The sequence below is a fragment of the Oryza brachyantha genome, chromosome 2, assembly GCF_000231095.2.
Source record: "Oryza brachyantha chromosome 2, ObraRS2, whole genome shotgun sequence".
NCBI lineage: Eukaryota > Viridiplantae > Streptophyta > Magnoliopsida > Poales > Poaceae > Oryza > Oryza brachyantha.
This window is the reverse complement of record NC_023164.2, coordinates 10731795-10744458: the sequence shown is the minus strand read 5'-3', so window position 1 is coordinate 10744458 and position 12664 is coordinate 10731795. Positions and strand designations below refer to the sequence as shown.

General features: G+C 54.1%; 1 long non-coding RNA gene across 1 annotated transcript; it reads right to left on the bottom strand.

The window, feature by feature from the left end:
• Nucleotides 1–11311: 11311 nt before the first annotated feature.
• LOC107304095 lies at nt 11312–12664 on the bottom strand. Its single transcript, XR_001550091.2, has 3 exons — nt 12380–12664; nt 12211–12304; nt 11312–11371 (listed from the first exon to the last, which is right to left on the bottom strand). It is a non-coding gene; the product is annotated as an uncharacterized LOC107304095 (long non-coding RNA).

The following is a 12664-nucleotide window of genomic DNA, read 5'->3' as shown; positions in this document are numbered from 1 at the left end:
CGTTCAGGCTCTCGACGTGGCGAGATAATACCTTAATCCTGCTTGGCCATTGTATTGCGCAGATGAATCTCCGTTGCCCTCAAGGGGGACACTCCGTACCCTTATATAGTGGGGGAAGGATTACAAATATGACAGAGTCCTAATCTAGTAAGACTAAGATCTATCTCAATTCGGTTATGGCTCGGGTCCGAAGTACACGGCATGTAATCCGGCATGCACCGGACTCCTAGCTGACACCATACAGATATATTCTCCTTTCTATTCGGTACCCCGTTGACCGTACATATTTGTATAGTCTCCGGATACCCCCGGTATAGGTATCCCACAGCAGCCCCCGGAGTCATCCATAGCAGCGCAAGTCATCCTTGTAGATCGTTGATCATCAGGCGCATCCTGGAGCTATATGCTGGATACTATCCGAGTGCTTTTCAGGCGCTTCCCGAGTAATCCTGAGTACTCTGTGGTGATTGTAGAGGCTATGGAGGGCTCCGAATGAAAGAAGACATTAGGTGCATCGAAGATGCAACGATAGGTGTAGCCCCCGACTCTATTCTTAAATACGTAACAATTAAACATACAGTCATCTATGGACTGTTACCCAAAAGGTTTCCTCTCAAAGTTTTCGAGATCACCAACTCGAGTCGCACTGTAACAAGTGCTCCCGGACCCTAGTGGTTTGGAAGTGACTTTGTGCCATGTTTCCCCAGACATATAGCATTCAGCTACGTTCTGCCCATGGGATAGGTCGAGCCGACTGGCTTAACCGTTTCAGCTGAGTAGTTAATACCGAGTATATTCGGGTTTACTCAAAGTTTAGGCATAGGCTAACGATCGCAATTAAGTGCCATGGGCGATATCGACTGACGCCTACCCGAGTACGACCATAGGCCCATAACATAGGCATACCGTCGATTCCCGATTTGAAAGAAATTACGAATTTCATATCACCGTTAAAAAAACTCGTACCGTTCATTAAAACGCAGCATGTTATCCATTATGCCAGCACCAAAAGTTTTGGCCCGCCCCGTCCGCAGGGGAACATAACAAAACTTAGCCCGGCAACGGAATTTTCTAGCCGTGAGGCCCAGCAGTAGCCCATTTAAGCCTCCCGTTACCCTGTCCGTTCATCTTCTTCTCCGCCGCGCTAACCACTGTAGCCCCAATTTGCTCCAGCGATCTCGCGCTCACCAAACCCTAGCCTTCGCGCCTAGAGCTCCAACTTCTCCTCCACCCACCATGCCCGCGCTTCTCCTCCAGCCCACTGAAGAAAGCCCCCGATGGCTTCCCCGGTGGATTCAGGGAAGGCGCTACCGCTGCATGTCTGGCAATCTTCCATCATCTCTGACCAAAACCTCTCCATTCTCTCCGAAGCCGGCCTGATCCAGAATAAGGAAGAAGCCGTATACCGTAGTGCTTATGGCGAGGAGTTCCCTACTCTTGACTCGTGAGAGGTAGTAGTATTCAAGGCTTTCTTTGAGCGGGGTTTTGGGCTTCCGGTGTCTTTCTTTTTCCGAGGTCTGTTAGATTTTTATGGAATCGAACTCCATCATTTGAACCCCAATTCTATTCTTCAGATCACGGTGTTTGTATACACTTGCAAAACTTTCCTTGGGATCCCCCCTCACTTCAACCTTTTCCGCCATTTGTTCGCCGTTAAGCCCCAACCAAACCGAAGTCATCCATCGGTGGTGGGCGGCGCCGACATTCATCTCCATGAGGGGAGCAAGAAAGCTTGGCTTTCCCTGCCCATGAAAACATCTCTCAAGGGCTGGCACGCGACATTGTTTTATTGTTCCAATCTTGCCGACTCCCTTCCTTCCTTCATCGGCCATGCCCTAGTAGCCCAGGAAGCCTGGTCATCTCTTCCAACTACTGAGGAGATGCCGCAAGTGAACTCTCTCCTCAACTTGATCGAGAACTTGAAGACCGCTACCTAACCGGTGTTTGGGTAACTCGACACTTCATCCATCGCCGAATCCAGCCTCTCAAGGACCGGGTTCGATTTGCCTTCGACTACATCGGGAGTGACAACCCAACTCGGGAGACCGCGAAGATGCTTCGGCCGGCGGATGTCCGATCGCGAGCCCGCAGGCTATTTGTCACGCCCAGAAATTCCTCAAACGAATTTCTGAACTTAATTGTGTATTAAATCCCTGTCCAGGACCAGCCAGGGTACACAAAAAGACAATGTTGATTACATAACCATCGTTCTTAGAAACAACTGAAAATTACACTTATTCTAGCGGAACAGAGAGGAGGGGAGCAGAGCGCGCGGCTCGGGCGGACGGCAGCGGCCGACGGGAGCTGCGGGCGACGTGGCGGCGGCGGCGCACGGCGACGGCGACGGCGGCGCGATGGCGACGACCTGCGTTCGACGACGCACGCGGCACAACCCGGCAGAGCGGCGGCGACGGCTGACACGGCGACGACTGGCGAGCGGCGAGCGCGAGCACAGGCGAGCACAGGTGACGGCGGCTAGACGACGGCGTCACGAATGCGACGATGACCGCAGCGGCCGGCGGCGAGGGCGAGCTTCGCACCCGTCCGGCAACGGCGTGCAGCTCGGCGGCGGTCGGCCGGGAAGGGGGAGAGGTAGGGGAGGAGGATGGGGGTGCTCACCGGTGGCGGCGAGAGCGCGGGCGGGTCGGCGAGGTCGAGGCGGAGGTGGCGACGCGGGCAGGAACGGGAGATCGGCAACGGCGGCGGAGATTGACGGGCGACGGCGAGGGGGCCGGACGCGGCGGCGACCGGGCGGCGATGGAATGCGCGGCACCGAGGAGGCTCCCTAGCGACGGCGAGGGCGGCAGCAAGTCGGCGACAGCGAGGCGGAGGTGGTGACGCAACGGGACGGCGGTTACCGGCGGCTGGCGACGAGATCAACCGGCGGCGGCGAAGGGCGACAGCGCGGTGGCGACTCGGGCGGACGGCGGAAAGTGAGCGACGGCGCACGGCGGCTCGGGATTTAAAGGGCGGCGGCAACGGCTAGGGCGGGCGGAGGTTGGAGACTGTCACGCCCAAAAATTCCTCACACGAATTTCTGAACATAATTGTGTATTAAATCCCTGTCCAGGACCAGCCAGGGTACACAAAAAGATAATGTTGATTACATAACCATCGTTCTTAGAAACAACTGAAAATTACACTTGTTCTAGCGGAAATGCAGCGGAAAGAAAAACAAAGGGGTAGACTAGCTCCAGCGGGTACAGCTCCAGTCCACAGGCAACACTTCAACGGCGGAACAGCTCACTCCTGAGAGGCACCTCCATCGGACTCTGCTTCTAGCACTGGGTTGGGAAAGTTAAGCAAGGCTGAGTACAAACCACCGTACTCAACAAGTAACACGGACAAGGGGGAGAAAAGTAAATGATGCATAGGGATTAACAAGGACGGGCTAGGGTTAGTTGCGATAAAGCAGCAGTTTAAACAAATAACAGAGATTAAAAGATCAAAGGTAATTAAGTACAGTAAAGCATAAATAAAATAAGCAGTTGTAAAGTACCACAACACTGTCCAACGTTACACCACGTTGCAACAGGCCCAACCACTACTCAACGTTACACCACGTTGCAGTAGTCCCGAGTGATAACCAATTTACTCAGGTTATTAGAGGTTCACTAATCACAGTGAAGCTGGTAGCTCGCCCGTAACCGTGGGCACGGCTATTCGAATAGTTTATACTCTGATCAGAGGTGTACTACTGTACCCACAAGACACGACTCCACTACACTTGAACGTGCGCCGACATACCACCACGGCATACCGGAAAGGAGACCGTGATAGGACCCGTTACACAACCCTCCCTATTTAATCGTACCACACTTCAGGTTTCACCCCCTCCTTTACACCAAGTCGGGCAGTACCCTCTTGTGCCTTGGTAGATCCGGAAGCAGGAGAAGCTTTCGTTAAAGCACGATTGCCCGTCCATACTCCATCACGCCTACCCTTGCCTGGGTACGTCAAATAGTTCGAAGTCATGCTCCAAATCCCTCCTTACCCATTTCGGCATGTGGTTAGCACTTAATGACTTCCAGGGTTTCCCGTGAACCGGTCCTTAATCACCATGGGTGCGACTCTCAAAACCATGCACCCACAGCCCACCATCATCAATATTTTAGTTGACATTAACCCGAACCGGGTAGTGAATCATTATCTCAGCTTATTCAGAACTAAGCATGATTACATGTGATCCCATGAACTGTTTGTTCTAAGCATGGCTAAGCATTAACCTAGGCCTGACTCTAATCAAGTTACCCCTGGTCCAGCAATGAATAAAGTTGGATAAACAACGGCATAATAATAAGGTTTACCCGAAAATAACATAAAGTAAGCACTTTAATTAAAACAATGCATATTTGAAATAAATAAGCGAGGAATTTGCAATAATGGGTTCAATATGTTCAAGGATGAGTGTCACTTGCCTTGCTCTAGCCCTTGGGGAACTTCGGCGACGATCTCGAAGTAAACCGGCTCTTCGGCGGGGTCCGAATCTAAGCAACAAAGCACAAAAATAAATAAGACAGGCACAAACTCTACTGAAACAGCAAAAGAAACTATTTTTAATGGATTCTTGATAATTTTATGAATTTAATGAAATTTGAATGGACCTAAACGGAGACTAGATGAATTACTTATGAATTTTAGAAGTTTTCTGTGTTTTTTAGCTAAAAAGAAAAGTCCTAAATCAATTATTGCGCAATTAATGGGGTTGCTGACGTCAGCGAGGAGAGAGGAGGCTGACGGCTGACAGGTGGGGACCACCTGTCGGTGAGAGAAGGGGAGAGGGAGAGACTGACACGCGGGTCCCACGGGAGGAGAGAGGAAGGAGGGGCGCGGGGTGACTGACGGGTGGGGCCCACTCATCAGCGAGAGGGAACAGAGAGGAGGGGAGCAGAGAGCGGCTCGGGCGGACGGCGGCGACCGGCGGGAGCGGCGACGGCGCGACGGCGACGGCCGGCGAGCGGCGACGGCGCGACGGCGACGACGGCCGAGGCGGCGACGCACGGCGACGTTGGAAGGACAGCGGCGACCGCGACTGGCGAGCGGCGACGGCACGGCACGCGCGGGTGCAAGCAACGGCGGCCAGACGTCGGCGACGCGGAGGCGATGACGACCACGGCGGCCGGCGGGAGCGGCGGGCTTCGGCCTCGTCCGGCGACGGCGCGCGACTCGGCGGCGGTCGGCCGGAAAGGGGGAGAGAGAGGGGAGGAGGCTGGGGATGCTCACCGACGGCGGCGAGAGCGCGGGTGGGTCGGCGAGACCGAGGCGGAGGTGGCGACGCGGGCGGAGCGGGAGATCGGCAACGGCGGCGGAGATCGACGGGTGCCGGCGACGGGCGAGACGCGGCGGCGGAGAGGTCGGAGGAGCTGCGGCGGGCGCGAGACGTCCACCGGCGACGACGAGAGCCCGGGAAAGGTTGGCGACACCGAGACGGAGACGATGACGCAGCTAGGCGGCGACGACCGGTGACTGGTGGCGAGATTGCGCGGCGGCGGCGAACGGCGGCAGCGCGGCGGCGACTCGAGCAACGACGGAAAACGAGCGACGGCGCGCGGCGACTCGGGATTTATAGGGTGGCGGCACCAGCTAGGGCGGGCGGAGGTTGGAGACCGTGTCGGCGACGACGCGGTCTCGGCGGCGGCCGTTACGGCGGCGGCGGTTGCGGCGCGGCGGCGGACCCGGACTCGGACGCGGCGCGGGCGCGGGGAAACGGTCACTGACAGGTAGGCCCCACCTGTCAGTGGCGCGAGAGGGGAGGGAGCGGCGATGGACTTCGCGGCGCGGCGAGCGGGCGAGCTGGCGAGCTGGGCCAGAGCCGCGGCCCAGGCGGGAGCGCGCGCAGGCGGAGGGAAGCGGCCGGCGCGGCTGGGCCGACCGAGCGGGAAGACGGGCCGGCTCGGCTGGGCTGGCCCGGGAAGGAAAAAAGAAAAAGAAAAAGAAAAGGAAAAAGAGAGAGGGAGGAAAATTGGACTTCGGCCCAATTTGAGAAGGAAGGGAAAAAGAAAGGAAAAAGGAGGGAAAAAGGAAAACCCCACTTTTGCCGAGTTTTAAATTAATTTGTTTGGCCAAATTTTATACTTCTACAATTTAAATTTAAATCCAGTTAGTCGATTTGCGAGCCTTGATTTAATTGAATTAGGTTCTTTTAGAGAGATTCTTCATGAGTTAATTAAGCCAATTGTTATTTACGGATTTCTTTTTACGGTTTAGGCTTAGGACGAAACTCCGGGCGTGACACCACCTCCGCCTCAACCTCGCCGACTCGCCGCACGGTCGCCGCCGCCGGTGAGAGTCTCCTTCCTCCTTCTTTTCCTTCCCGGCCGACCGCCGACGAGCCGCGCGCCGTCGCCGGACGTGTGCGGAGCTCGTGGTCGCCGCCGCCCGCTGCTGTCGTCGTCGCCTTCGCGACGCCGTCGTCGAGTCGCCGCCGCCCGGTCGTCGCCGCCGCGCCAGTTCGTCGCCGTCGCTTTGCCCGGTTGTGCCGCGTGCGCCGCCGCCTCGGTCGCGCGCCACGCACCATCGCCGGACGCCGGTCGTCACCGTCGCGCCGTCGCCGTGCACCGCCGCCGTCGCTGCCGCCGGCTGCCGCCGTCCGCCCAAGCCGTTCCCCGCTCCCCTGTTCTCTCTCCCTCTGACCGACGGGCCCCACCCGTCGGCCACCCCGCCGAAGAGCCAGTTTACTTCGAGATCGTCGCCGAACTAATCACAGTGAAGCTGGGAGCTCGCCCGTATAATCTATTCGAATAGCCGTGGCCACGGTTACGGGCGAGCTCCCAGCTTCACTGTGATTAGTTCGGTGACGATCTCGAAGTAAACCGGCTCTTCGGTGGGGTCCGAATCTAAGCGACAAAGCATAAAAATAAATAAAACAGGCACAAACTCTACTGAAACAGCAAAAGAAAGTATTTTTAATGGATTCTTGACAATTTTATGAATTTAATGAAATTTGAATGGACCTAAATGAAGACTAGATGAATTACTTATGAATTTTAGAAGTTTTCTGGGTTTTTTAACTAAACAGAAAAGTCCTAAATGAATTATTGCGCAATTAATGGGGCTGCTGACGTCAGCGAGGAGAGAGGAAGCACTGACGGCTGGCAGGTGAGGACCACCTATCGGTGAGGGAGAGGGGGAAGGAGAGACTGACACGCGGGCCCGGGGAGGAGAGAGGGAGGGGACCGGTCGACGAGTGGGACCCGTCTGTCGGCAACCTCGGAACAGAGAGGAGGGGGAGCGGAGTTCGACCAGGAGAGGGAGAGGGGCGGCAACGCCCGGGCGCGGCGGACAGCGACCGGCGGAGGGCGGCGTCCGGCGACGAGCGGCGCGAACCGGCGGGCGGCGGCGAATGGCGCCGGCGGCTGGGAGCGGGAACGTCGGCGGCGCGACCAGCGGCGGCCGAGCGCGGCGCACGGCGACGACGGCCCGGGGGCACGGCGACAGCGGGCGAGCGCGGGAAGCGGCCACGCGGGAAGGCGTGGGTGGCGCGATAACAGCGTGACGACGGCGGAGCTGGGCGACGGTCTGGCAGGGACTGCTGGTGACCCGCGGAGTCCGACGACGACAGCGAGGGGAGAGCTCGGCGGCGGTGATGGAGGGAATAGGAGAGGGAGGAGGGGAAGCGCTCACCGGCGGAGATGGAGACGGCGGCGCGTCGGCGAGGGCGAGGCGGAGGTGGTGACGCAGACGAGCGGCGGCTGGCGACGCGCTGTGACGAGATGCACAGACGGCGGCGAGGCAACGAGGCGCGGCGGTGGAGAGGATGAAGGGGCGGCGAAGGGCGCGGGGTGCCCACCGGCGGCGACGGGAGCCGGAGGAAGGTTGGCGACGTCGAGGCGGAGGCGACGGCGCAGCTGGACGGCGACGACGGGCGGCAGAGGGCGAGATCGCACGTCGGCGGCAAAAGGCGGGGCACAGTGACGGCTTGGTGGCGGAGGGAAAAAGGTGAGCGGCGGCGCGGCGGCGGTGAGGATTTATAGTGCGGGGAGGCCGGCTAGGGCAGGGCGGAGGTTGGAGACCGAGTCGGGCGCGGTGAGGACTCGGCGGCGGCGGTTGCAGCGCGGCGGTGAACTCGGACCCGGCGTGGCGCGGCGTGGCTCGCTAGCGAGGACTCGGTCGCTGACAGGTGGGTCCCACCTGTCAGTGGCGCGAGGGAGGAGGGAGGCGGCGCGGACCTTGTGGGCGCGGCGCGGGCGAGCGAGCTGGGCCGAGGTGGCGGCCCAGGCGGAGGGGGCGCGCGCGGTGAGAAGGCCGGTCCGCTGGGCCGGCCGAGGGGGAAGATGGGCCGGCTCGGCTGGGCCGGCCCGGGAAGGAGGAGAGGAAAAAGGAAAAGGAAAAAGAAAAGGAAGGGAGGAAAATTGGACTTTGGCCCAATTTGAGAAGGAAGGGAAAAAGAAAGGAAAAAGGAGGGAAAAAGGAAAACCCCACTTTTGCTGAGTTTTAAATTAATTTGTTTGGCCAAATTTTATACTTCTGCGATTTGAATTTAAATCTAGTTAGTCGATTTGCGAGCTTCGATTGAATTAAATTAATTTCTTTTAGAGGGATTTTTCCTGAGTTAATTAAGCCAATTGTTATTTACGGATTTCTTTTACGATTTTAGGCTTAGGACGAAACTCCGGGTGTGACACTGTTCGCTCCAAACACCCCCATCCCGACCGATGCCTCCGGTCTTCCACCTCCATTTAATGCCGGGAATGCCCCACCGCCGGTGAGTCCTTCATTTCTCTGAAGATTCGTTTCTTCTTTACTTCTTGGGCAGTTGCCTCGGCCCATCAAAATCCGGCTCTTACCATGCCTGCAGGATCGGCACCAATTCCTGTCCTACCCCCAAGTCGAGCGTTGCCCATGCTCAAGAGGGGGTCAGAAGCTTCAGTTGCCCCGCTAAGAGGATGGCATTTGATCCAGACGCCGAACTCAACGGGGCGCTCGAGGATGACGACGCTCCGACCCCGGTTTGCTCTCCAAGCCCACCTCCTCCAAGACGCCTGAGGAGGCCTGCCTTCAGGACGGGACCAAGGTAACATGACTCAGGCCGTGATCCGAGTGGGATTCTTATGCTTGCCGAAGTCATATCTCCTAGTTTCTTTGTCAGGAAGTCAAGCGACATCGATCCGGCCATACCGACCGGGTCCGGGGACGCTCGGCCCCTGGGCCCAGCGGCAGCCGAACTTCCCGCTACCTCGAGTCCGGCCCCGATCATGGTGGCCATCCCCGCGATGGGGCCAACCGCCGAGACGGCCTTGGCGATCGTCCCAGCCGCTGCCGCAGCACCGACTGTGGAGTCAGACGTGCCCGCGGTACTCCCAACCGCAGGCACTGTGGAGCCGAGTGCTGGGGTGTCCGTTGCGCTGGTTGTAGCTACGACATCGGCGACGCTTCCCCGAGGTCCCAAGAGAGCCGCACCGACCGAGCCAGGATAGACCCTTCGGACGACTCCAAGGACATTGCCAAAATTGAGCGATACTGTGGACACCCCAAGTATTATAACATCCAATGTCCAACGTGACCATCACATACTATTGGAGGAGTGAGATCCACACACGCATAAATAGCCACTCGTCCTCAATGTGTCCATGATCACGGTTGACAACCTTCTGTTATAATAATCGGAATGCCGAGTAGTGAGCGCAAGACATGACCGTAAGATAGTTTGCCAGTCTACTCCGTCATATGCCCATCAACCACTCGAAGGTAGCGACTACAAGCATACCCCAGTGACTCGATCCAAACCGCTATCTCCGATTATCTCAAGCGATCAAAACCCGTTACTCATGCTTAGCTAGTCCCCAGGAATGCGACTAGCCTCACATTTTCATCGTAAGCAATTAATAGTCATAACAGTACCATATCATGGATAATAAGTGGCAAGGTACATGATACAACATAGGGTCCAAGGTCCCAACATACACAGAAGGAGTAGCAGCGGAAGACTCAAATAAAGCTCATAAGCATAAAACGAAAGCCGGCGGTGCCACAACCCCACAAGGGCAAACCAACCGGGCAAGAGCCAAGCTGCAAGAGAAGGGATCACTCACTGCCCTCGCCACCCCCGGCAGAGCAATGACCACACAAGAAGCACAACTCATACCCGGAATCCTCACCTGAAATTGCAGACACCGGATTAAGTACAAGATTGTACTCGCAAGTCTTACCCGAAACTATATATAAAAGGAGAGAGGAGTATGCAAGGTTTACCTTAACCTAAGCCATCTAGGTTGCATAAAGCCAATTTTATTGAGCAAATAACAGTAAAAGTGGTTAAGTAATAGTAAATATAACATCATTTTAACTTATTGACAGCAAGTATACAATTCTGAAATGCATAAGCAAAAGAGTCCAAACGGCGCTCTCACCAACAACAAGGGACTACCCAAGTCCACACCATCATGGCACAGCATGCCAACACCACCATCAAACACAAACTCATCCATATTAATCCACACTTGATGCTAACATAACTGACTAACACATCAAGCAATGTCCATAACCGAGGACGCGGCTATTCGAATAGATTATACTCTGATCAGAGGCGTACAACTGTACCCACATGAAATGAACAAGGATCAAAAGCTACACACCCCGTCGAGTGCGGTACGCGAGTGATACAAGCTCATTACATGTCTTTCCTAATCCCACCCCAACCACCTATACCACGCCGGGGTTCCCGACGACTTAGTCACGTGCCTGTGTGGTGTGACCAAGGCGGGCGCACCAAGCGGGAGGCACCCCCGGCCAACATAGGCACCCGAGGCCCTCCAAAGGGCTACCTGCCCTCACGTCTCTCCAACGTGGTATAAATAATCACAGTAGAGCTAGTAAAGAACAAGCCGGTCCCAAATAAGGCATGTGGTAAGTACGAAGGGTGCTTGAATAGATGTCAAAATGTTCGGTCCTTAACGACCCAGACGGGGCTACTTGCATCAGGGGAAACCAACCTTCCTTCATCGCCCTACCACCCATCCAAGTCCAACATATTTCATCAACCATAATTTAGTGTAAGTGCTCAAGTTTTATGCCCATTAGTACAAGTTGTCTATACACCACAAATGATAGTACTGTCAATCCTTATACTTCTATTAGCATTAAGCATGGCTAAGCATGAATGAAGTAAACAAGCCTAACACTCCTATACGGTGGTGACAAGGGATAAGTTCAGCAATATAACAGGGAATAAATGCATAATTAGAATCTACCTATTCACCCAAAACAGACGTTTTAACATCTAGGAAACACATGCATATATTGGTATAGTTTTGCAACCAAAGATATTTATAGAGAAAGCATAGGTTCTATATGCTTAGGTGCTTGCCTTCCTGCTGAGGGTAGTCACTACCCTCCTCTGGATATGGCTCGGTACTCTCCGGATTCTCCAAATCTACCGAAAAGAAGCAATATGCGAATAAGAGCCAAATAAACATGCACATGCGAAATGATCAATAAATCATGAAATAAATACAGTGAGCAGAGCACATGTTAACTTGAATTTAGGTGAAAGAATCACTAGATTATCACTTATTGTTTAGGAGATATGAAAATGACAAGCCTTCAGGTCAGATAATGACAGCTCCAAAAATAATTAAGTCTACTTTAGAGCATTACAAGTAACTTGCAACTCAAACCAAGTTTTTTACATGTATAATTATTTTTAGTGGGCAGTACATCATTCACAGGTGCTAAGAAAAATTATTCCACAGCTTTATGTATTGTCATTATTTATTTATGGATCTTAGAAGTTAAAATCATGGGAATGCTAAATACACTCCTAAACATGATTTAAGGGGAGTATTGTCAAGCTTATTTTCACAACAGCAAAGAGTAACAAAATATAAGCTCAACAAAATTGGTTTCACAATTTTAGCTTTTACCAATAATTTCTTACGAATCTATGAAGAGCTAGACCACACAAGGGAGACATATAGCTATTTATATTCCTACAGAGAAAAACAGTAAAAAGTTGGTCATTTTTATTTTACAACAATGAAGAGATCTGTTTTATGAAGCAATAAGAATTTGTTTCACTGAAATCGGAGTTCATATGAATTAGTTATGGATTTTCAAAGTTCACTCATTTTTCAGCCAAAACAGCACGTGTGGATGGCTCGATCTAGTGCATGAATGCCAAGAGCATCACATGCAAGAAAACATACATTAAGGACTTGATTCTACTGCTAAGAAGACACTTTTCAGCTTGAGTTGAAGAAGCTCAAAACTCACCAAAACAGGGAAGCAAAGACACCGAGCTGTTGTCACCGAAGAAGAGAAAACAGCTTGCAGCCTGCTACTAGCCTTCAAATCTTGAACCGGTGACCTATGGAGGAGACTAGGAATGCTCAGCATGATGGGGAACCTAAGAGAGTAGCTATGGATGGGGAAGAAAGCTCACCAAGAGGAGGAAAACAACTGCTGCTGCTGCTGCTCTGCACCAAGCAGCAAGCTCCTCTTTTCTTCTCGATCTCCCTCAGCAACCGATGCATGTGCAGGCTATTTGGATGGATGGAAAGCTTACAACCTTGGGGATCTTGTGGTGTGACATGCAGGGCTGGATCCTTGCATTTTTGTGAAGATTTGGGGAGGAGGAAAATGAGGAGGGAGCTTAGCTCATGGAAGAACAGAACAGCAACAAGAACAGAATGGGAGGGAGATGAAGGGGTTTTCTCTGCCCCTCCCC